A 26,688-nucleotide genomic window follows, 5' to 3' on the forward strand; every position below is an offset into this window, starting at 1 on the left:
TTGCAAGTAATAGGTTTACATAAATAGCCTTTGACTGAAATTACCCCAATAGGTGAGATCCACTTATCACACAAGTAAGGATCACACTCTATCCTATTGACCTAGCCTCCCTTTCCCACCCCCCACCGCCATCGTGTGGTTGAGTAACCTTTACAACATGGCGGTGGGGGGTGGGAAAGGGAGGCTAGGTCAATAGGATAGAGTGTGATCCTTACTTGTGTGATAAGTGGATCTCACCTATTGGGGTAAAGAAGAATGAAAGGAAAGCAGATAAATGACAAATGAAATAAGAATTACCAATAAGAATTACCATCTGTATGGTGTGAGTAAATGAGTTGATGTTGAATTATTGTGCCCTTATAGTGATGACCCTTGTACAAAGATGTTCATTGTGACCTTAATCTAGTATTACTTGCAAACCATATAAGGTAGACTAATGAGCTCAAGTCAGCAATTGAAATCTCAGAGAAAGTCCCTATACTACTATTGTAACCCCTTATTCTTATTAGTACAACACCCGTTATTATATCATTGTGCCTATGACTTGCAAGGATGACCCAAATAGGTTTACATAAATAGCCTTTGACTGAAATATTTTGTGTGGTGTCATCCTTGCAAGTCATAGGTTTACATAAATAGCCTTTGACTGAAATATTTTGTGTGGTAATTCTTATTGGTAATTCTAGTATAGGGACTTTCTCTGAGATTTCAATTGCTGACTTGAGCTCATTAGTCTACCTTATATGGTTTGCAAGTAATACTAGATTAAGGTCACAATGAACATCTTTGTACAAGGGTCATCACTATAAGGGCACAATAATTCAACATCAACTCATTTACTCACACCATACAGATGGTAATTCTTATTGGTAATTCTTATTTCATTTGTCATTTATCTGCTTTCCTTTCATTCTTCAGGTAGTTTTCTTTCTATCAATAGTATTTTTTGGGTCATCCTTGCAAGTCATAGGTTTACATAAATAGCCTTTGACTGAAATATTTTGTGTGGTGTTCAACATCAACTCATTTACTCACACCATACAGATTGTACTATAGTACCTTTAATAGATGTGAGAGAAACCACCGATGATGTTTATGGCTCTTTATACTACTATTGTAACCCCTTATTCTTATTAGTACAACACCCGTTATTATATCATTGTGCCAATGACTTGCAAGGATGACCCAAATAGATTTACATAAATAGCCTTTGACTGAAATATTTTGTGTGGTGTCATCCTTGCAAGTCATAGGTTTACATAAATAGCCTTTGACTGAAATATTTTGTGTGGTAATTCTTATTGGTAATTCTAGTATAGGGACTTTCTCTGAGATTTCAATTGCTGACTTGAGCTCATTAGTCTACCTTATATGGTTTGCAAGTAATACTAGATTAAGGTCACAAAGATGTTCATTGTGACCTTAATCTAGTATTACTTGCAAACCATATAAGGTAGACTAATGAGCTCAAGTCAGCAATTGAAATCTCAGAGAAAGTCCCTATACTACTATTGTAACCCTTATTCTTATTAGTACAACACCGTTATTATATCATTGTGCCTATGACTTGCAAGGATGACCCAAATAGGTTTACATAAATAGCCTTTGACTGAAATATTTTGTGTGGTGTCATCCTTGCAAGTCATAGGTTTACATAAATAGCCTTTGACTGAAATATTTTGTGTGGTAATTCTTATTGGTAATTCTAGTATAGGGACTTTCTCTGAGATTTCAATTTCTGACTTGAGCTCATTAGTCTACCTTATATGGTTTGCAAGTAATACTAGATTAAGGTCACAATGAACATCTTTGTACAAGGGTCATCACTATAAGGGCACAATAATTCAACATCAACTCATTTACTCACACCATACAGATGGTAATTCTTATTGGTAATTCTTATTTCATTTGTCATTTATCTGCTTTCCTTTCATTCTTCAGGTAGTTTTCTTTCTATCAATACTATAGATTAGGTTACAATTATTGTGCCCTTATAGTGATGACCCTTGTACAAAGATGTTCATTGTGACCTTAATCTAGTATTACTTGCAAACCATATAAGGTAGACTAATGAGCTCAAGTCAGCAATTGAAATCTCAGAGAAAGTCCCTATACTACTATTGTAACCCCTTATTCTTATTAGTACAACACCCGTTATTATATCATTGTGCCTATGACTTGCAAGGATGACCCAAATAGGTTTTTACTCTATTTCACCATTCTCATTTATATGTTTTATTGTAACGATAGAAAAATTGGTCAAGCTTGGTCACTCTTACTACTAAGGGGTTACAAACCATATAAGGTAGACTAATGAGCTCAAGTCAGCAATTGAAATCTCAGAGAAAGTCCCTATACTACTATTGTAACCCCTTATTCTTATTAGTACAACACCCGTTATTATATCATTGTGCCTATGACTTGCAAGGATGACCCAAATAGGTTTACATAAATAGCCTTTGACTGAAATATTTTGTGTGGTGTTCAACACCCGTTATTAGTACAACACCCGTTATACTAGTACACTCTTACAACAAATACTATTGTAACCCCTATACTACTAGTGTAGAATTACCACAAAGATGTTCATTGTGACCTTAATCTAGTATTACTTGCAAACCATATAAGGTAGACTAATGAGCTCAAGTCAGCAATTGAAATCTCAGAGAAAGTCCCTATACTACTATTGTAACCCCTTATTAAAGGTACTATAGTACAATCTGTATGGTGTGAGTAAACCTATACTACTAATAAGAATAAGGGGTTACAATAGTAGTATAGGGACTTTCTATAACGGGTGTTGTACTAATAACAATAAGGGGTTACAATGATTGAGCTCATACATATATAGGAATTACAATACTTTCTCATAGCCTTTGACTGAATTTCAAGTCCCTATACTACTATTGTAACCCCTTATTCTTATTAGTACAACACCCGTTATTATATCATTGTGCCTATGACTTGCAAGGATGACCCAAATAGGTTTACATATAGTAGTATTATTACTTGCAAACCATATAAGGTAGACTAATGAGCTCAAGTCAGCAATTGAAATCTCAGAGAAAGTCCCTATACTACTATTGTAACCCCTTATTCTTATTAGTACAACACCCGTTATTATATCATTGTGCCTATGACTTGCAAGGATGACCCAAATAGGTTTACATAAATAGCCTTTGACTGAAATATTTTGTGTGGTGTTCAACACCCGTTATTAGTACAACACCCGTTATACTAGTACACTCTTACAACAAATACTATTGTAACCCCTATACTACTAGTGTAGAATTACCAATAAGAATTACCATCTGTATGGTGTGAGTAAATGAGTTGATGTTGAATTATTGTGCCCTTATAGTGATGACCCTTGTACAAAGATGTTCATTGTGACCTTAATCTAGTATTACTTGCAAACCATATAAGGTAGACTAATGAGCTCAAGTCAGCAATTGAAATCTCAGAGAAAGTCCCTATACTAGAATTACCAATAAGAATTACCACACAAAATATTTCAGTCAAAGGCTATTTATGTAAACCTATGACTTGCAAGGATGACACCACACAAAATATTTCAGTCAAAGGCTATTTATGTAAACCTATTTGGGTCATCCTTGCAAGTCATAGGCACAATGATATAATAACGGGTGTTGTACTAATAAGAATAAGGGGTTACAATAGTAGTATAGGGACTTTCTCTGAGATTTCAATTGCTGACTTGAGCTCATTAGTCTACCTTATATGGTTTGCAAGTCCCTATACTACTATTGTAAATGAGTTGATGTTGAATTATTGTGCCCTTATAAGGATGACCCTTGTACAAAGATGTTCATTGTGACCTTAATCTAGTATTACTTGCAAACCATATAAGGTAGACTAATGAGCTCAAGTCAGCAATTGAATTATTGTGCCCTTATATATTGTGGGAAATAATAAATGGTGTTGTACTAATAAGAATAAGGGGTTACAATTCTAGTATAGGGACTTTCTCTGAGATTTCAATTGCTGACTTGAGCTCATTAGTCTACCTTATATGGTTTGCAAGTAATACTAGATTAAGGTCACAATGAACATCTTTGTACAAGGGTCATCACTATAAGGTAGACTAATGAGCTCAAGTCAGCAATTGAAATCTCAGAGAAAGTCCCTATACTAGAATTACCAATAAACCCCTTGTAATACCAGGAGAACACGTGGCAGATATAGGGTTTCATACATGGTCTTATTAAAACAAAACATGAGAAAATACATGAAAGACAAGAAAATAAGAAAGCAAAGACTAGTAATACTATGTACAAAGATGTTCATTGTGACCTTAATCTAGTATTACTTGCAAACCATATAAGGTAGACTAATGAGCTACAAGTCAGCAATTGAAATCTCAGAGAAAGTCCCTATACTAGAATTACCAATAAGAATTACCACATAAAATATTTCAGTCAAAGGCTATTTATGTAAACCTATTTATTTGGGTCATCCTTGCAAGTCATCACTATAAGGGCACAATAATTTAGGGGTTTTGTAAAGAAAACTTATCAGGTAGTTTTCTTTCTATCAATAGTATTTTTTGGGTCATCCTTGCAAGTCATAGGCACAATGATATAATAACGGGTGTTGTACTAATAAGAATAAGGGGTTACAATAGTAGTATAGGGACTTGCAAACCATATAAGGTAGACTAATGAGCTCAAGTCAGCAATTGAAATCTCAGAGAAAGTCCCTATACTACTATTGTAAATGAGTTGATGTTGAATTATTGTGCCCTTATAAGGATGACCCTTGTACAAAGATGTTCATTGTGACCTTAATCTAGTATTACTTGCAAACCATATAAGGTAGACTAATGAGCTCAAGTCAGCAATTGAATTATTGTGCCCTTATAGTGATGACCCTTGTACAAAGATGTTCATTGTGACCTTAATCTAGTATTACTTGCAAACCATATAAGGTAGACTATTGAGCTCAAGTCAGCAATTGAAATCTCAGAGAAAGTCCCTATACTAGAATTACCAATAAGAATTACCACACAAAAGGTTTCAGTCAAAGGCTATTTATGTAAACCTATGACTTGCAAGGATGACACCACACAAAATATTTCAGTCAAAGGCTATTTATGTAAACCTATGACTTGCAAGGATGACACCATAGTAGTATTACCATCTGTATGGTGTGAGTAAATGAGTTGATGTTGAATTATACTACTTTGTAACCCCTTATTCTTATTGGGTCATCCTTATAAGGGGTTACAAACCATATAAGGTAGACTAATGAGCTCAAGTCAGCAATTGAAATCTCAGAGAAAGTCCTTATAAGGGGTTTCAGATAAATGACAAATGAAATAAGAATTGTAAACCATTATAGGTTTATGTAAATGGTAAACCTATAATTTAGTAGTATAGTAGACTAGGGACTCATTAGTCTACCTTATATGGTTTGCAAGTCCCTATACTACTATTGTAACCCCTTATTCTTATTAGTACAACACCCGTTATTATATCATTGTGCCTATGACTTGCAAGGATGACCCAAATAGGTTTACATAAATAGCCTTTGACTGAAATATTTTGTGTGGTGTTCAACATCAACTCATTTACTCACACCATATAGATTGTACTATAGTACCTTGCAAGTCATAGGTTTACATAAATAGCCTTTGACTGAAATATTTTGTGTGGTGTTCAACATCAACTCATTTACTCACACCATACAGATGGTAATTCTTATTGGTAATTCTTATTTCATTTGTCATTTATCTGCTTTCCTTTCATTCTTCAGGTAATGAACATCTTTGTGACCTTAATCTACTATTGTAACCCCTTATACTTTCTATAGGTTTACATTTACAAGAGAAAGTCCCTATACTACTATTGTAACCCCTTATTAAAGGTATTACATAAATAGCCTTGACTTGTAACCCCTTATAAGGATGACCCAATAAGAATAAGGGGTTACAAAGTAGTATAATTTAACATCAACTCAATTTACTCACACCATACAGATGGTAATACTAGTATAGGCCCTAGGTTTATCCTTATAAGGGGTTAGTAGTATAGTGATGACCCTTGTACAAAGATGTTCATTGTGACCTTAATCTAGTATTACTTGCAAACCATATAAGGTAGACTAATGAGCTCAAGTCAGCAATTGAAATCTCAGAGAAAGTCCCTATACTAGAATTACCAATAAGAATTACCATCTGTATGGTGTGAGTAAATGAGTTGATGTTGAATTATTGTGCCCTTATAGTGATGACCCTTGTACAAAGATGTTCATTGTGACCTTAATCTAGTATTACTTGCAAACCATATAAGGTAGACTATTGAGCTCAAGTCAAAGGCTATTTATGTAAACCTATGACTTGCAAGGATGACACCACACAAAATATTTCAGTCAAAGGCTATTTATGTAAACCTATGACTTGCAAGGTAGACTAATTGTAACCCCTTATTCTTATTAGTACAACACCCGTTATAGAAAGTCTACATCTATTAAAGGTACTATATTGACTGAAATATTTTGTGTGGTGTTCAACATCAACTCATTTACTCCTTATAGTCTACCTTATATGGTTTGCAAGTAATACTAGATTAAGGTCACAATGAACATCTTTGTACAAGGGTCATCACTATAAGGGCACAATGATATAATAACGGGTGTTGTACTAATAAGAATAAGGGGTTACAATAGTAGTATAGGGACTTGCAAACCATATAAGGTAGACTAATGAGCTCAAGTCAGCAATTGAAATCTCAGAGAAAGTCCCTATACTACTATTGTAACCCCTTATTCTTATTAGTACAACACCCGTTATTATATCATTGTGCCTATGACTTGCAAGGATGACCCAAATAGGTTTACATAAATAGCCTTTGACTGAAATATTTTGTGTGGTGTCATCCTTGCAAGTCATTCTTATATGGTGTTGTACTAACATATAAGGTTAGTATAGATTAGGTTACAATAGTATATGGTTTGTAACCCCTTATAAGGATGACCCAATAAGAATAAGGGGTTACAAAGTAGTATAATTCAACATCAACTCATTTACTCACACCATACAGATGGTAATACTACTATGGTGTCATCCTTGCAAGTCATAGGTTTACATAAATAGCCTTTGACTGAAATATTTTGTGTGGTGTCATCCTTGCAAGTCATAGGTTTACATAAATAGCCTTTGACTGAAATATTTTGTGTGGTAATTCTTATTGGTAATTCTAGTATAGGGACTTTCTCTGAGATTTCAATTGCTGACTTGTATTACATAAGATGACCCTATACAATTATGACACCATACTAAGAATAAGGGGTTACAAAGTAGTATAATTCAACATCAACTCATTTACTCACACCATACAGATGGTAATACTACTATGGTGTCATCCTTGCAAGTCCCTATACTACTATTGTGACACCATATAAGGTAGACTAATGAGCTCAAGTCAGCAATTGAATTATTGTGCCCTTATAGTGATGACCCTTGTACAAAGATGTTCATTGTGACCTTAATCTAGTATTACTTGCAAACCATATAAGGTAGACTATTGAGCTCAAGTCAGCAATTGAAATCTCAGAGAAAGTCCCTATACTAGAATTACCAATAAGAATTACCACACAAAATATTTCAGACAAAGGCTAGTAGATTACTATTTGGGTCATCCTTGCAAGTCATAGGTTTACATAAATAGCCTTTGACTGAAATATTTTGTGTGGTAATTCTTATTGGTAATTCTAGTATAGGGACTTTCTATAACGGGTGTTGTACTAATAAGAATAAGGGGTTACAATAGTTTTCTTTCTATCAATACTACTTTGTAACCCCTTATTCTTATTAGTACAACACCCGTTATTATATCATTGTGCCTATGACTTGAGCTCATTAGTCTACCTTATATGGTTTGCAAGTAATACTAGATTAAGGTCACAATGAACATCTTTGTACAAAGGTTTATATAAGGTAGACTAATTCTAGATTTATTATATCATGGCTCTCTGAGAAGAAATGAGTTGATGTTGAACACCACACAAAATATTTCAGTCAAAGGCTATTTATGTAAACCTATGACTTGCAAGGATGACCCAAAAAATACTATTGATAGAAAGAAAACTACCTGATAAGTTTTCTTTACAAAACCCCTAAATTATTGTGCCCTTATAGTGATGACTTGCAAGTCATAGGCACAATTGCTCACAATGATATATTTGTAACCCCTTATTCTTATTAGTACAACACCCGTTATTAAAGGGACTTGCAAGGATGACCCAAATATCTTTATGTAAACCTACTATTTGAACACCACACAAAATATTTCAGTCAAAGGCTATTTATGTAAACCTATGACTTGCAAGGATGACACCACACAAAATATTTCAGTCAAAGGCTATTTATGTAAACCTATGACTTGCAAGGATGACACCACACAAAATATTTCAGTCAAAGGCTATTTATGTAAACCTATTTGGGTCATTCTTGCAAGTCATAGGCACAATGATATAATAACGGGTGTTGTACTAATAAGAATAAGGGGTTACAATAGTAGTATAGGGACTTTCTCTGAGATTTCAATTGCTGACTTGAACTCATTAGTCTACCTTATATGGTTTGCAAGTAATACTAGATTAAGGTCACAATGAACATCTTTGTACAAGGGTCATCACTATAAGGGCACAATAATTCAACATCAACTCATTTACTCACACCATACAGATGGTAATTCTTATTGGTAATTCTTATTTCATTTGTCATTTATCTGCTTTCCTTTCATTCTTCAGGTAGGATTGAATTACCATCTGTATGGTGTGAGTAAATGAGTTGATGTTGAATTATTGTGCCCTTATAGTGATGACCCTTGTACAAAGATGTTCATTGTGACCTTATAGTGATGACCCTTGTACAAAGATGTTCATTGTGACCTTAATATAGTATTACTTGCAAACCATATAAGGTAGACTAATGAGCTCAAGTCATAGGCACAATGATATAATAACGGGTGGTGTACTAATAAGAATAAGGGGTTACAATAGTAAAAAAATATTTCAGTCAAAGGCTATTTATGTAAACCTATGACTTGCAAGGATGACACCACACAAAATATTTCAGTCAAAGGCTAGTAGATTACTATTTGGGTCATCCTTGCAAGTCATTGGCACAATGATATAATAACGGGTGTTGTACTAATAAGAATAAGGGGTTACAATGAACATCTTTGTGACCTTAATCTAGTATTACTTGCAAACCATATAAGGTAGACTATTGAGCTCAAGTCAAAGGCTATTTATGTAAACCTATGACTTGCAAGGATGACACCACACAAAATATTTCAGTCAAAGGCTATTTATGTAAACCTATGACTTGCAAGGTAGACTAATTGTAACCCCTTATTCTTATTAGTACAACACCCGTTATAGAAAGTCTACATCTATTAAAGGTACTATATTGACTGAAATATTTTGTGTGGTGTTCAACATCAACTCATTTACTCCTTATAGTCTACCTTATATGGTTTGCAAGTAATACTAGATTAAGGTCACAATGAACATCTTTGTACAAGGGTCATCACTATAAGGCACAATGATATAATAACGGGTGTTGTACTAATAAGAATAAGGGGTTACAATAGTAGTATAGGGACTTGCAAACCATATAAGGTAGACTAATGAGCTCAAGTCAGCAATTGAAATCTCAGAGAAAGTCCCTATACTACTATTGTAACCCCTTATTCTTATTAGTACAACACCGTTATTATATCATTGTGCCTATGACTTGCAAGGATGACCCAAATAGGTTTACATAAATAGCCTTTGACTGAAATATTTTGTGTGGTGTCATCCTTGCAAGTCATTCTTATATGGTGTTGTACTAACATATAAGGTTAGTATAGATTAGGTTACAATAGTATATGGTTTGTAACCCCTTATAAGGATGACCCAATAAGAATAAGGGGTTACAAAGTAGTATAATTCAACATCAACTCATTTACTCACACCATACAGATGGTAATACTACTATGGTGTCATCCTTGCAAGTCATAGGTTTACATAAATAGCCTTTGACTGAAATATTTTGTGTGGTGTCATCCTTGCAAGTCATAGGTTTACATAAATAGCCTTTGACTGAAATATTTTGTGTGGTAATTCTTATTGGTAATTCTAGTATAGGGACTTTCTCTGAGATTTCAATTGCTGACTTGTATTACATAAGATGACCCTATACAATTATGACACCATACTAAGAATAAGGGGTTACAAAGTAGTATAATTCAACATCAACTCATTTACTCACACCATACAGATGGTAATACTACTATGGTGTCATCCTTGCAAGTCCCTATACTACTATTGTAACCCCTTATTCTTATTAGTACAACACCCGTTATTATATCATTGTGCCTAATAGGACTATCCTAGACTATTACTACTATTGTGTGGTAATTCTTATTGGTAATTCTAGTATAGGGACTTTCTCTGAGATTTCAATTGCTGACTTGAGCTCATTAGTCTACCTTATATGGTTTGTAACCCCTTATAAGGATGACCCAATAAGAATAAGGGGTTACAAAGTAGTATAATTCAACATCAACTCAATTTACTCACACCATACAGATGGTAATACTAGTATAGGGACTTTCTCTGAGATTTCAATTGCTGACTTGAGCTCATTAGTCTACCTTATATGGTTTGCAAGTAATACTAGATTAAGGTCACAATGAACATCTTTGTACAAGGGTCATCACTATAAGGGCACAATAATTCAACATCAACTCATTTACTCACACCATACAGATTGTACTATAGTACCTTTAATAAGGGGTTACAATAGTAGTATAGGGACTTTCTCTGAGATTTCAATTGCTGACTTGAGCTCATTAGTCTACCTTATATGGTTTGCAAGTAATACTAGATTAAGGTCACAATGATGACCCTTGTACAAAGATGTTCATTGTGACCTTAATTAGTATTACTTGAAAACCATATAAGGTAGACTAATGAGCTCAAGTCAGCAATTGAAATCTCAGAGAAAGTCCCTATACTACTATTGTAACCCCTTATTCTTATTAGTACAACACCCGTTATTATATCATTGTGCCTATGACTTGCAAGGATGACCCAAATAGGTTTACATAAATAGCCTTTGACTGAAATATTTTGTGTGGTGTTCAACATCAACTCATTTACTCACACCATACAGATGGTAATTCTAGTATATTCTTCTCTCTAATACATCCAGGATATCCACCACTTCTAACCCCAATAGGTGAGATCCACTTATCACACAAGTAAGGATCACACTCTATCCTATTGACCTAGCCTCCCTTTCCCACCCCCCTCGCCCCTGCCCCTTGGGTGAGCCATACATCGATACTCGGATTTGGGTCAATGAATGACAAGTTGGGCAATGAGTAGCTCCCTATACTACTCATATATTAAGAGAAGGAGAGAAGGATGTTCAAAATGGGAGAGGTCGGACACTATTTTTATCTTTCATGTAATTCTTTTTTCCAATATTTTTTTATGAGATTTTTTTATTTTTATTTTTTCTCACTATTTTTATTAATAACCCCTTTACTGTCCCTATAATACTATTGTAACCCCTTATTAAAGGTACTATAGTACAATCTGTATGGTGTGAGTAAATGAGTTGATGTTGAACACCACACAAAATATTTCAGTCAAAGGCTATTTATGTAAACCTATTTGGGTCATCCTTGCAAGTCATAGGCACAATGATATAATAACGGGTGTTGTACTAATAAGAATAAGGGGTTACAATAGTAGTATAGGGACTTGTGACCTTAATCTAGTATTACTTGCAAACCATATAAGGTAGACTAATGAGCTCAAGTCAGCAATTGAAATCTCAGAGAAAGTCCCTATACTACTATTGTAACCCCTTATTAAAGGTACTATAGTACAATCTGTATGGTGTGAGTAAATGAGTTGATGTTGAACACCACACAAAATATTTCAGTCAAAGGCTATTTATGTAAACCTATTTGGGTCATCCTTGCAAGTCATTGGCACAATGATATAATAACGGGTGACCCAAATAATACTATTGATAGAAAGAAAACTACCTGAAGAATGAAAGGAAAGCAGATAAATGACAAATGAAATAAGAATTACCATCTAGTAGTATTAGTACAACACCATATAACAATGACTTGCAAGGATGACACCACACAAAATATTTCAGTCAAAGGCTATTTATGTAAACCTATTTGGGTCATCCTTGCAAGTCATAGGCACAATGATATAATAACGGGTGTTCTCAAGATAGACTATTGAGCTCATTGTGTGGTGTCATCCTTTGTACTCATAATATAGTACAATCTGTATGGTGTGAGTAAATGAGTTGATGTTGAACACCACACAAAATATTTCAGTCAAAGGCTATTTATGTAAACCTATTTGGGTCATCCTTGCAAGTCCCTATAATAAGGCACAATGATAGTAAGCCTTGCCTTGTGCCTAATCTAGTATTACTTGCAAACCATATAAGTAGACTAATGAGCTCAAGTCAGCAATTGAAATCTCAGAGAAGTCCCTTTATGTAAACCTATTTGGGTCATCCTTGCAAGTCTTAGGCACAATGATATAATAACGGGTGTTGTACTAATAAGAATAAGGGGTTACAATAGTAGTATAGGTTACAATAGTAGTAAGTGAGTTATGGGTGTTGTACTAATAAGAATAAGGGGTTACAATGAACATCTTTGTGACCTTAATCTAGCATTACTTGCAAACCATATAAGGTAGACTATTGAGCTCAAGTCAAAGGCTATTTATGTAAACCTATGACTTGCAAGGATGACACCACACAAAATATTTCAGTCAAAGGCTATTTATGTAAACCTATGACTTGCAAGTCATTGTGCCTATGACTTGCAAGGATGACCCAAATAGGTTTACATAAATAGCCTTTGACTGAAATATTTTGTGTGGTGTCATCCTTGCAAGTCATACTTCTACTACTTAGGTTTTATGTAAGTAATGAGCTCCTATTCAACATCAAATCTATTTATGTAACCCCTTATTCTTATTAGTACAACACCCGTTATTAAAGGGACTTGCAAGGATGACCCAAATAGGTTTACATAAATAGCCTTTGACTGAAATATTTTGTGTGGTAATTCTTATTGGTAATTCTAGTATAGGGACTTTCTCTGAGATTTCAATTGCTGACTTGAACTCATTAGTCTACCTTATATGGTTTGCAAGTAATACTAGATTAAGGTCACAATGAACATCTTTGTACAAGGGTCATCACTATAAGGGCACAATAATTCAACATCAACTCATTTACTCACACCATACAGATGGTAATTCTTATTGGTAATTCTAGTATAGGGACTTTCTCTGAGATTTCAATTGCTGACTTGAGCTCATTAGTCTACCTTATATGGTTTGCAAGTAATACTAGATTAAGGTCACAATGATTGAGCTCATACATATATAGGAATTACAATACTTTCTCATAGCCTTTGACTGAATTTCAAGTCCCTATACTACTATTGTAACCCCTTATTCTTATTAGTACAACACCGTTATTATATCATTGTGCCTATGACTTGCAAGGATGACCCAAATAGGTTTACATAAATAGCCTTTGACTGAAATATTTTGTGTGGTGTCATCCTTGCAAGTCATTCTTATATGGTGTTGTACTAATACTACTAGATGGTAATTCTTATTTCATTTGTCATTTATCTGCTTTCCTTTCATTCTTCAGGTAGTTTTCTTTCTATCAATAGTATTTTTTGGGTCATCCTTGCAAGTCATAGGCACAATGATATAATAACGGGTGTTGTACTAATAAGAATAAGGGGTTACAATAGTAGTATAGGGACTTTCTCTGAGATTTCAATTGCTGACTTGAGCTCATTAGTCTACCTTATATGGTTTGCAAGTAATACTAGATTAAGGTCACAATGAACATCTTTGTACAAGGGTCATCACTATAAGGGCACAATAATTCACATCAACTCATTTACTCACACCATACAGATTGTACTATAGTACCTTTAATAGATGTGAGAGAAACCACCGATGATGTTTATGGCTCTCTGAGAAGAATGAGTTGATATTGAACACCACACAAAATATTTCAGTCAAAGGCTATTTATGTAAACCATATTGTAAACCTATTTGGGTCATCCTTGCAAGTCATAGGCACAATGATATAATAACGGGTGTTGTACTAATAAGAATAAGGGGTTACAATAGTAGTATAGGGACTTTCTCTGAGATTTCAATTGCTGACTTGAGCTCATTAGTCTACCTTGCAAGTCCCTATAGTGTTGTACTAATAACGGGTGTTGAACACCACACAAAATATTTCAGTCAAAGGCTATTTATGTAAACCTATTTGGGTCACCCTTGCAAGTCATAGGCACAATGATATAATAACGGGTGTTGTACTAATAAGAATAAGGGGTTACAATTCTAGTATAGGGACTTTCTCTGAGATTTCAATTGCTGACTTGAGCTCATTAGTCTACCTTATAGTGATGACCCATATAAAGGGTAGACTAATATACTACTAAGGGACATCATTGTGACCTTAATATAGTATTACTTGCAAACCATATAAGGTAGAGAACACCCGTTATCTATGTAAATGAGTGTTCTCTATTTCTAATAAGGGGGTCATGTAACCCCTTATTAAAGGTACTATAGTACAATCTGTATGGTGTGAGTAAATGAGTTGATGTTGAACACCACACAAAATATTTCAGTCAAAGGCTATTTATGTAAACCTATTTGGGTCATCCTTGCAAGTCATAGGCACAATGATATATGGTGACTTATAAGGTAGACTAATGAGCTCAAGTCAATAGGAATTACCATCTGTATGGTGTGAGTAAATGAGTTGATGTTGAATTATTGTGCCTATGACTTGCAAGGATGACACCACACAATAGTAGTATAGGGACTTTCTCTGAGATTTCAATTGCTGACTTGAGCTCATTAGTCTTCCTTATATGGTTTGCAAGTAATACTAGAATTACCAATAAGAATTACCATCTGTATGGTGTGAGTAAATGAGTTGATGTTGAACACCACACAAAATATTTCAGTCAAAGGCTATTTATGTAAACCTATTTGGGTCATCACTTGCAAGTCATTGGCACAATGATATAATAACGGGTGTTGTATAGTATAGGTCACAATGAACATCTTTGTACAAGGGTCATCACTATAAGGGCACAATAATTCAATTGCTGACTTGAGCTCATTAGTCTACCTTATATGGTTTGCAAGTAATACTAGATTAAGGTCACAATGAACATCTTTGTACAAGGGTCATCACTATAAGGGCACAATAATTGTAACCTAATCTATAGTATTGATAAGAAAGGAAAGCAGATAAATGACAAATGAAATAAGAATTACCATCTAGTAGTATTAGTACAACACCATATAAGAATGACTTGCAAGGATGACCCAAATAGGTTTACATAAATAGCCTTTGATGAAATATTTTGTGTGGTGTTCAAATCAACTCATTTACTCACACCATACAGATTGTACTATAGTACCTTTAATAAGGGGTTACAATAGTAGTATAGGGACTTTCTCTGAGATTTCAATTGCTGACTTGAGCTCATTAGTCTACCTTATATGGTTTGCAAGTAATACTAGATTAAGGTCACAAGGATTTCAAGTCAGCAATTGAAATCTCAGAGAAAGTCCCTATACTACTATTGTAACCCCTTATTCTTATTAGTACAACACCCGTTATTAAAGGGACTTGCAAGGATGACCCAAATAGGTTTACATAAATAGCCTTTGACTGAAATATTTTGTGTGGTAATTCTTATTGGTAATTCTAGTATAGGGACTTTCTCTGAGATTTCAATTGCTGACTTGAGCTCATTAGTCTACCTTATATGGTTTGCAAGTACCTATTGGCTTTCCTTTCATTCTTCAGGTAGTTTTCTTTCTATCAATAGTATTTTTTGGGTCATCCTTGCAAGTCATAGGTTTACATAAATAGCCTTTGACTGAAATATTTTGTGTGGTGTTCAACATCAACTCATTTCTTCTCAGAGAGCCATAAACATCATCGGTGGTTTCTCTCACATCTATTAAAGGTACTATAGTACAATCTGTATGGTGTGAGTAAATGAGTTGATGTTGAACACCACACAAAATATTTCAGTCAAAGGCTATTTATGTAAACCTATTTGGGTCATCCTTGCAAGTCATAGGCACAATGATATAATAACGGGTGTTGTACTAATAAGAATAAGGGGTTACAATAGTAGTATAGGGACTTGCAAACCATATAAGGTAAGGCTAATATAATTATAAGGACTTTTCAATGACTTGCAAGGATGACCCAAAAAATACTATTGATAGAAAGAAATAGTATAGGGACTAGTAGTATACCTTATATCATTGTGCCTATGACTTGCAAGGATGACCCAAATAGGTTTACATAAATAGCCTTTGACTGAAATATTTTGTGTGGTAATTCTTATTGGTAATTCTAGTATAGGGACTTTCTCTGAGATTTCAATTGCTGACTTGAGCTCATTAGTCTACCTTATATGGTTTGCAAGTAATACTAGATTAAGGTCACAAAGATGTTCATTACCTGAAGAATGAAAGGAAAGCAGATAAATGACAAATGAAATAAGAATTACCAATAAGAATTACCATCTGTATGGTGTGAGTAAATGAGTTGATGTTGAATTATTGTGCCTATGACTTGCAAGGATGACCCAAATAGGTTTACATAAATAGCCTTTGACTGAAATATTTTGTGTGGTGTCATCCTTGCAAGTCATAGGTTTACATAAATAGCCTTTGACTGAAACCTTTTGTGTGGTAATTCTTATTGGTAATTCTAGTATAGGGACTTTCTCTGAGATTTCAATTGAAATCTCAGAGAAAGTCCCCTATACTACTATTGTAACCCCTTATTCTTATTAGTACAACACCCGTTATTATATCATTGTGCCTATGACTTGCAAGGATGACCCAATAGGTTTACATAAATAGCCTTTGACTGAAATATTTTGTGTGGTGTTCAACATCCGTTATTAGTACAACACCCGTTATAGAAAGTCCCTATACTACTATTGTAACCCCTTATTCTTATTAGTACAACACCCGTTATTATATCATTGTGCCTATGACTTGCAAGGATGACCCAAATAGGTTTACATAAATAGCCTTTGACTGAAATATTTTGTGTGGTAATTCTTATTGGTAATTCTAGTATAGGGACTTTCTCTGAGATTTCAATTGCTGACTTGAGCTCATTAGTCTACCTTATATGGTTTGCAAGTCCCTATACTACTATTGTAACCCCTTATTCTTATTAGTACAACACCCGTTATTATATCATTGTGCCTATGAATGCAAGGATGACCCAAATAGGTTTACATAAATAGCCTTTGACTGAAATATTTTGTGTGGTAATTCTTATTGGTAATTCTAGTATAGGGACTTTCTCTGAGATTTCAATTGCTGACTTGAGCTCATTAGTCTACCTTATATGGTTTGCAAGTCCCTATACTACTATTGTGCCCTTATAGTGATGACCCTTGTACAAAGATGTTCATTGTGACCTTAATCTAGTATTACTTGCAAACCATATAAGGTAGACTAATGAGCTCAAGTCAGCAATTGAATTATTGTGCCCTTACTCAATTAGTACAACATCAACTCTATTACTCACACCATATAGATTGTACTATAGTACCTTGCAAGTCATAGGTTTACATAAATAGCCTTTGACTGAAATATTTTGTGTGGTGTTCAACATCAACTCATTTACTGACACCATACAGATGGTAATTCTTATTGGTAATTCTTATTTCATTTGTCATTTATCTGCTTTCCTTTCATTCTTCAGGTAGTTTTCTTTCTATCAATAGTATTTTTTGGGTCATCCTTATTATATCATTGTGCCAATGACTTGCAAGGATGACCCAAATAGGTTTACATAAATAGCCTTTGACTGAAATATTTTGTGTGGTGTCATCCTTGCAAGTCATAGGTTTACATAAATAGCCTTTGACTGAAACCTTTTGTGTGGTAATTCTTATTGGTAATTCTAGTATAGGGACTTTCTCTGAGATTTCAATTGCTGACTTGAGCTCATTAGTCTACCTTATATGGTTTGTAACCCCTTATAAGGATGACCCAATAAGAATAAGGGGTTACAAAGTAGTATAATTCAACATCAACTCATTTACTCACACCATACAGATGGTAATACTACTATGGTGTCATCCTTGCAAGTCATAGGTTTACATAAATAGCCTTTGACTGAAATATTTTGTATGGTGTCATCCTTGCAAGTCATAGGTTTACATAAATAGCCTTTGACTGAAATATTTTGTACTATAAGGAGTAAATGAGTTGATGTTGAACACCACACAAAATATTTCAGTCAAAGGCTATTTATGTAAACCTATGACTTGGAAGGATGACACCACACTATAACGGTGTTGTACTAATAAGAAAAGGGGTTACAATAGTAGTATAGGGACTTTCTCTGAGATTTCAATTGCTGACTTGAGCTCATTAGTCTACCTTATATGGTTTGCAAGTAATACTAGATTAAGGTCACAAAGATGTTCATTGTGACCTTAATCTAGTATTACTTGCAAACCATATAAGGTAGACTAATGAGCTCAAGTCAGCAATTGAAATCTCAGAGAAAGTCCCTATACTAGAATTACCAATAAGAATTACCATCTGTAACTGGTATACTTGTAAACCATATAAGGTAGACTAATGAGCTCATTAGTCTACCTTATATGGTTTGCAAGTAATACTAGATTAAGGTCACAATGAACATCTTTGTACAAGGGTCATCACTATAAGGGCACAATAATTCAACATCAACTCATTTACTCACACACATACAGATTGTACTATAGTACCTTTAATAAGGGTTACAATTCTAGTATAGGGACTTTCTCTGAGATTTCAATTGCTGACTTGAGCTCATTAGTCTACCTTATATGGTTTGCAAGTAATACTAGATTAAGGTCACAAAGATGTTCATTGTAACCCCTTATTCTTATTAGTACAACACCCGTTATTATATCATTGTGCCTATGACTTGCAAGATCTTGGGCTAATAGTAATTCCGTTATTGATATAAGGTATACTACTAGTCCCTATACTATTTCTTTCTATCAATAGTATTTTTTGGGTCATCCTTGCAAGTCATAGGTTTACATAAATAGCCTTTGACTGAAATATTTTGTGTGGTAATTCTTATTGGTAATTCTAGTATAGGGACTTTCTCTGAGATTTCAATTGCTGACTTCAGCTCATTAGTCTACCTTATATGGTTTGCAAGTCCCTATACTACTATGTAACCCCTTATTCTTATTAGTACAACACCCGTTATTATATCATTGTGCCTATGACTTGCAAGGATGACCCAAATAGGTTTACATAAATAGCCTTTGACTGAAATATTTTGTGTGGTGTTCAACACCCGTTATTAGTACAACACCCGTTATAGACTAATGAGCTCAAGTCAGCAATTGAAATCTCAGAGAAAGTCCCTATACTACTATTGTAACCCCTTATTCTTATTAGTACAACACCCGTTATTATATCATTGTGCCTATGACTTGCAAGGATGACCCAAATAGGTTTACATAAATAGCCTTTGACTGAAATATTTTGTGTGGTTTCATCCTTGCAAGTCATAGGTTTACATAAATAGCCTTTGACTGAAATATTTTGTGTGGTATTCAACATCAACTCATTTACTCACACCATACAGATGGTAATTCTTATTGGTAATTCTTATTTCATTTGTCATTTATCTGCTTTCCTTTCATTCTTCAGGTAGTTTTCTTTCTATCAATAGTATTTTTTGGGTCATCCTTGCAAGTCATAGGTTTACATAAATAGCCTTTGACTGAAATATTTGTGTGGTGTCATCCTTGCAAGTCATTCTTATATGGTGTTGTACTAATACTACTAGATGGTAATTCTTATTTCATTTGTCATTTATCTGCTTTCCTTTCATTCTTCAGGTAGTTTTCTTTCTATCAATAGTATTTTTTGGGTCATCCTTGCAAGTCATAGGCACAATGATATAATAACGGGTGTTGTACTAATAAGCTCAAGGGGTTACAATGACTTGCAAGGATGACCCAAAAAATACTATTGATAGAAAGAAAACTACCTGAAGAATGAAAGGAAAGCAGATAAATGACAAATGAGATAAGAATTACCATCTAGTAGTATTAGTACAACACCATATAAGAATGACTTGCAAGGATGACCCAAGTAGTATAGGGACTTTCTCTGAGATTTCAATTGCTGACTTGAGCTCATTAGTCTACCTTATTGCTCAATTCATATAGTGTAGTATAGGGACTTTCTCTGAGATTTCAATTGCTCACTATACTGAGAAGAAAAGTCCCTATACTACTATTGTAAACCCTTATTAAAGGTACTATAGTACAATCTGTATGGTGTGAGTAAATGAGTTGATGTTGAATTATTGTGCCCTATGACATAGTAGAATAAGGGTTACAATAGTAGTATAGGGACTTTCTCTGAGATTTCAATTGCTGACTTGAGCTCATTAGTCTACCTTATATGGTTTGCAAGTAATACTAGATTAAGGTCACAATGAACATCTTTGTGTGGTCCCACTACTACTATTGTAACCCCTTATATCATTACTACTATAAGAATTACCAATAAGAATTACCATCTGTATGGTGTGAGTAAATGAGTTGATGTTGAATTATTGTGCCCTTATAGTGATGACCCTTGTACAAAGATGTTCATTGTGACCTTAATCTAGTATTACTTGCAAACCATATAAGGTAGACTATAAGGAGTAAATGAGTTGATACTATAAGAATTGCTGACTTGAGCTCAATAGTCTACCTTATATGGTTTGCAAGTAATACTAGATTAAGGTCACAAAGATGTTCATTGTAACCCCTTGAGCTTATTAGTACAACACCCGTTATTATATCATTGTGCCTATGACTTGCAAGGATGACCCAAATAGGTTTACATAAATAGCCTTTGACTGAAATATTTTGTGTGGTAATTCTTATTGGTAATTCTAGTATAGGTTACAATACCACACAATTATAAGGTAGACTAATGAGCTCAAGTCTACCTTATAATTACATGATACCCGTACCACCATACTTTATTAGTACAACACCCGTTATTAAAGGGACTTGCAAGGATGACCCAAATAGGTTTACATAAATAGCCTTTGACTGAAATATTTTGTGTGGTGTTCAAATAGTAGGTTTACATAAAATATTTTGTGTGGTAATTCTTATTGGTAATTCTAGTATAGGGACTTTCTCTGAGATTTCAATTGCTGACTTGAACTCATTAGTCTACCTTATATGGTTTGCAAGTAATACTAGATTAAGGTCACAATGAACATCTTTGTACAAGGGTCATCACTATAAGGGCACAATAATTCAACATCAACTCATTTACTCACACCATACAGATGGTAATTCTTATTGGTAATTCTTATTTCATTTGTCATTTATCTGCTTTCCTTTCATTCTTCAGGTAGTTTTCTTTCTATCAATAGTATTTTTTGGGTCATCCTTGCAAGTCATAGGTTTACATAAATAGCCTTTGACTGAAATATTTTGTGTGGTAATTCTTATTGGTAATTCTTATATGGTTTGCTGACTTGTAAACCATAAATAGCCAATAAGAATAAGGGGTTACAATAGTAGTATAGGGACTTTCTATAACGGGTGTTGTACTAATAAGAATAAGGGGTTACAATAGTAGTATAGGGACTTGAAATTCTTATTGGTAATTCTTATTATATCATTGTGCCAATGACTTGAGCTCAATAGTCTACCTTATATGGTTTGCAAGTAATACTAGATTAAGGTCACAAAGATGTTCATTGTAACCCCTTGAGCTTATTAGTACAACACCCGTTATTATATCATTGTGCCTATGACTTGCAAGGATGACCCAAATAGGTTTACATAAATAGCCTTTGACTGAAATATTTTGTGTGGTAATTCTTATTGGTAATTCTAGTATAGGGACTTTCTCTGACTTGAGCTCATTAGTCTACCTTATATGGTTTGCAAGTACCTATACTACTATAGTACAATCTGTATGGTGTGAGTAAATGAGTTGATGTTGAACACCACACAAAATATTTCAGTCAAAGGCTATTTATGTAAACCTATGACTTGCAAGGATGACACCACACAAAATATTTCAGTCAAAGGCTATTTATGTAAACCTATTTGGGTCATCCTTGCAAGTCATAGGCATAATGATATAATAACGGGTGTTGTACTAATAAGAATAAGGGGTTACAATAGTAGTATAGGGACTTTCTCTGAGATTTCAATTGCTGACTTGAACTCATTAGTCTACCTTATATGGTTTGCAAGTAATACTAGATTAAGGTCACAATGAACATCTTTGTACAAGGGTCATCACTATAAGGGCACAATAATTCAACATCAACTCATTTACTCACACCATACAGATGGTAATTCTTATTGGTAATTCTTATTTCATTTGTCATTTATCTGCTTTCCTTTCATTCTTCTAACCCCAATAGGTGAGATCCACTTATCACAGTATAAATTACTAATACTACTTGAGAGTATTATACTAGATTAAGGTCACAATGAACATCTTTGTACAAGGGTCATCACTATAAGGGCACAATAATTCAATTGCTGACTTGAGCTCATTAGTCTACCTTATATGGTTTGCAAGTAATACTAGATTAAGGTCACAAAGATGTTCATTGTAACCCCTTATTCTTATTAGTACAACACCCGTTATTATATCATTGTGCCAATGACTTGCAAGGATGACCCAAATAGTAATCTACTAGCCTTTGACTGAAATATTTTGTGTGGTGTCATCCTTGCAAGTCATAGGTTTACATAAATAGCCTTTGACTGAAATATAATAACCATCTCTATGTTGTTCTCACAAATAAGGTACTATAGTCCAATAAGAATTACCATCTGTATGGTGTGAGTAAATGAGTTGATGTTGAATTATTGTGCCCTTATAGTGATGACCCTTGTACAAAGATGTTCATTGTGACCTTATAGTGATGACCCTTGTACAAAGATGTTCATTGTGACCTTAATATAGTATTACTTGCAAACCATATAAGGTAGACTAATGAGCTCAAGTCATAGGCACAATGATATAATAACGGGTGGTGTACTAATAAGAATAAGGGGTTACAATAGTACAAAAAATATTTCAGTCAAAGGCTATTTATGTAAACCTATGACTTGAGCTGAAATAATTTATGTAAACCTATTTGGGTCATCCTTGCAAGTCCCTTTAATAACGGGTGTTGTACTAATAAGAATAAGGGGTTACAATAGTAGTATAGGGACTTTCTCTGAGATTTCAATTGCTGACTTGAAATCCTTGTGACCTTAATCTAGTATTACTTGCAAACCATATAAGGTAGACTAATGAGCTCAAGTCAGCAATTGAAATCTCAGAGAAAGTCCCTATACTACTATTGTAACCCCTTATTAAAGGTACTATAGTACAATCTGTATGGTGTGAGTAAATGAGTTGATGTTGAACACCACACAAAATATTTCAGTCAAAGGCTATTTATGTAAACCTATTTGGGTCATCCTTGCAAGTCATAGGCACAATGATATATGGTATTGTACAAAGATGTTCATTGTGACCTTAATATAGTATTACTTGCAAACCATGTAAGGTAGACTAATGAGCTCAAGTCAGCAATTGAAATCTCAGAGAAAGTCCCTATACTACTATTGTGTGGTGTCATCCTTGCAAGTCAACAAAGATGACACCACACAATAGTAGTGTAGGGTCACATCTATTAAAGGTACTATAGTACAATCTGTATGGTGTGAGTAAATGAGTTGATGTTGAATTATTGTGCCCTTATAGTGATGACCCTTGTACAAAGATGTTCATTGTGACCTTAATCTAGTATTACTTGCAAACCATATAAGGTAGACTAATGAGCTCAAGTCAGCAATTGAAATCTCAGAGAAAGTCCCCTATACTAGAATTGTAACCCCTTATTCTTATTAGTACAACACCCGTTATTATATCATTGTGCCTATGACTTGCAAGGATGACCCAAATAGGTTTACATATATAGCCTTTGACTGAAATATTTTGTGTGGTGTTCAAATAGTAGGTTTACATAAAATATTTTGTGTGGTAATTCTTATTGGTAATTCTAGTATAGGGACTTTCTCTGAGATTTCAATTGCTGACTTGAGCTCATTAGTCTACCTTATATGGTTTGCAAGTCCCTATACTACTATTGTAAATGAGTTGATGTTGAATTATTGTGCCCTTATAGTGATGACCCTTGTACAAAGATGTTCATTGTGACCTTAATCTAGTATTACTTGCAAACCATATAAGTAGACTATAAGGAGTAAATGAGTTGATGTTGAACACCACACAAAATATTTCAGTCAAAGGCTATTTATGTAAACCTATTTGGGTCATCACTTGCAAGTCATTGGCACAATGATATAATAACGGGTGTTGTACTAATAAGAATAAGGGGTTACAATAGTAGTATAGGGACTTTCTCTGAGATTTCAATTGCTGACTTGCAAGGTACTATAGTCCAATAAGAATTACCATCTGTATGGTGTGAGTAAATGAGTTGATGTTGAATTATATTATTACCATCTAGTATTGTGACCTTAATCTAGTATTACTTGCAAACCATATAAGGTAGACTAATGAGCTCAAGTCAGCAATTGAAATCTCAGAGAAAGTCCCTATACTACTATTGTAACCCCTTATTCTTATTAGTACAACACCCGTTATTATATCATTGTGCCTATGACTTGCAAGGATGACCCAAAAAATACTATTGATAGAAAGAAAACTACCTGAAGAATTCTAGTATATGTGTTGAATTATGACCCAAAAAATACTATTGATAGAAAGAAAACTACCTGAAGAATGAAAGGAAAGCAGATAAATGACAAATGAAATAAGAATTACCAATAAGAATTACCATCTGTATGGTGTGAGTAAATGAGTTGATGTTGAACACCACACAAAATATTTCAGTCAAAGGCTATTTATGTAAACCTATGACTTGCAAGGATGACACCACACAAAATATTTCAGTCAAAGGCTATTTATGTAAACCTATGACTTGCAAGGGTGACACCACACAAAATATTTCAGTCAAAGGCTAGTAGATTACTATTTGGGTCATCCTTGCAAGTCATAGGTTTACATAAATAGCCTTTGACTGAAATATTTTGTGTGGTAATTCTTATTGGTAATTCTAGTATAGGGACTTTCTCTGAGATTTCAATTGCTGACTTGAGCTCATTAGTCTACCTTATATGGTTTGCAAGTCCCTATACTACTATTGTAAATGAGTTGATGTTGAATTATTGTGCCCTTATAGTGATGACCCTTGTACAAAGATGTTCATTGTGACCTTAATCTAGTATTACTTGCAAACCATATAAGGTAGACTAATGAGCTCAAGTCAGCAATTGAAATCTCAGAAAAGTCCCTATACTAGTATTACCATCTGTATGGTGTGAGTAAATGAGTTGATGTTGAATTATACTACTTTGTAACCCCTTATTCTTATTAGTACAACACCCGTTATAGAAAGTCCCTATACTACTATTGTATTACTTGTAAACCATATAAGGTAGACTACACCCGTTATTATATTAAATAGCCTTTGCCATAATTCTTGCAACCACAAAGGTACTATAGTACAATCTGTATGGTGTGAGTAATACTTTGTGACCTTTTCTCAACCATTGATATAGTCCCTTATATTATTAGTAAATGAGTTGATGTTGAATTATACTACTTTGTAACCCCTTATTCTTATTAGTACAACACCCGTTATAGAAAGTCCCTATACTACTATTGTATTACTTGTAAACCATATAAGGTAGACTACACCCGTTATTATATTAAATAGCCTTTGCCATAATTCTTGCAACCACAAAGGTACTATAGTACAATCTGTATGGTGTGAGTAATACTTTGTGACCTTTTCTCAACCATTAATATAAGAAGAATCATGGGACACCACATTGAAATCCTTGTGACCTTAATCTTGTATTACTTGCAAACCATATAAGGTAGACTAATGAGCTCAAGTCAGCAATTGAAATCTCAGAGAAAGTCCCTATACTACTATTGTAACCCCTTATTCTTATTAGTACAACACCCGTTATTATATCATTGTGCCTATGACTTGCAAGGATGACCCAAATAGGTTTACATAAATAGCCTTTGACTGAAATATTTTGTGTGGTGTCATCCTTGCAAGTCATAGGTTTACATAAATAGCCTTTGACTGAAATATTTTTTGTACTATTGTAACCCCTTATTCTTATTAGTACAACACCCGTTATTATATCATTGTGCCTATGACTTGCAAGGATGACCCAAATAGGTTTACATAAATAGCCTTTGACTGAAATATTTTGTGTGGTGTCATCCTTGCAAGTCATTCTTATATGGTGTTGTACTAATACTACTAGATGGTAATTCTTATTTCATTTGTCATTTATATGCTTTCCTTTCATTCTTCAGGTAGTTTTCTTTCTATCAATAGTATTTTTTGGGTCATCCTTGCAAGTAATACTAAATTAAGGTCACAAGGATTTCAATGTGGTGTCCCATGATTCTTCTTATATTAATGGT

The sequence above is a fragment of the Pinus tabuliformis genome, chromosome J (assembly GCF_031772625.1).
Source record: "Pinus tabuliformis cultivar Carrire ecotype Pingquan chromosome J, CPIR1, whole genome shotgun sequence".
Lineage (NCBI taxonomy): Eukaryota > Viridiplantae > Streptophyta > Pinopsida > Pinales > Pinaceae > Pinus > Pinus tabuliformis.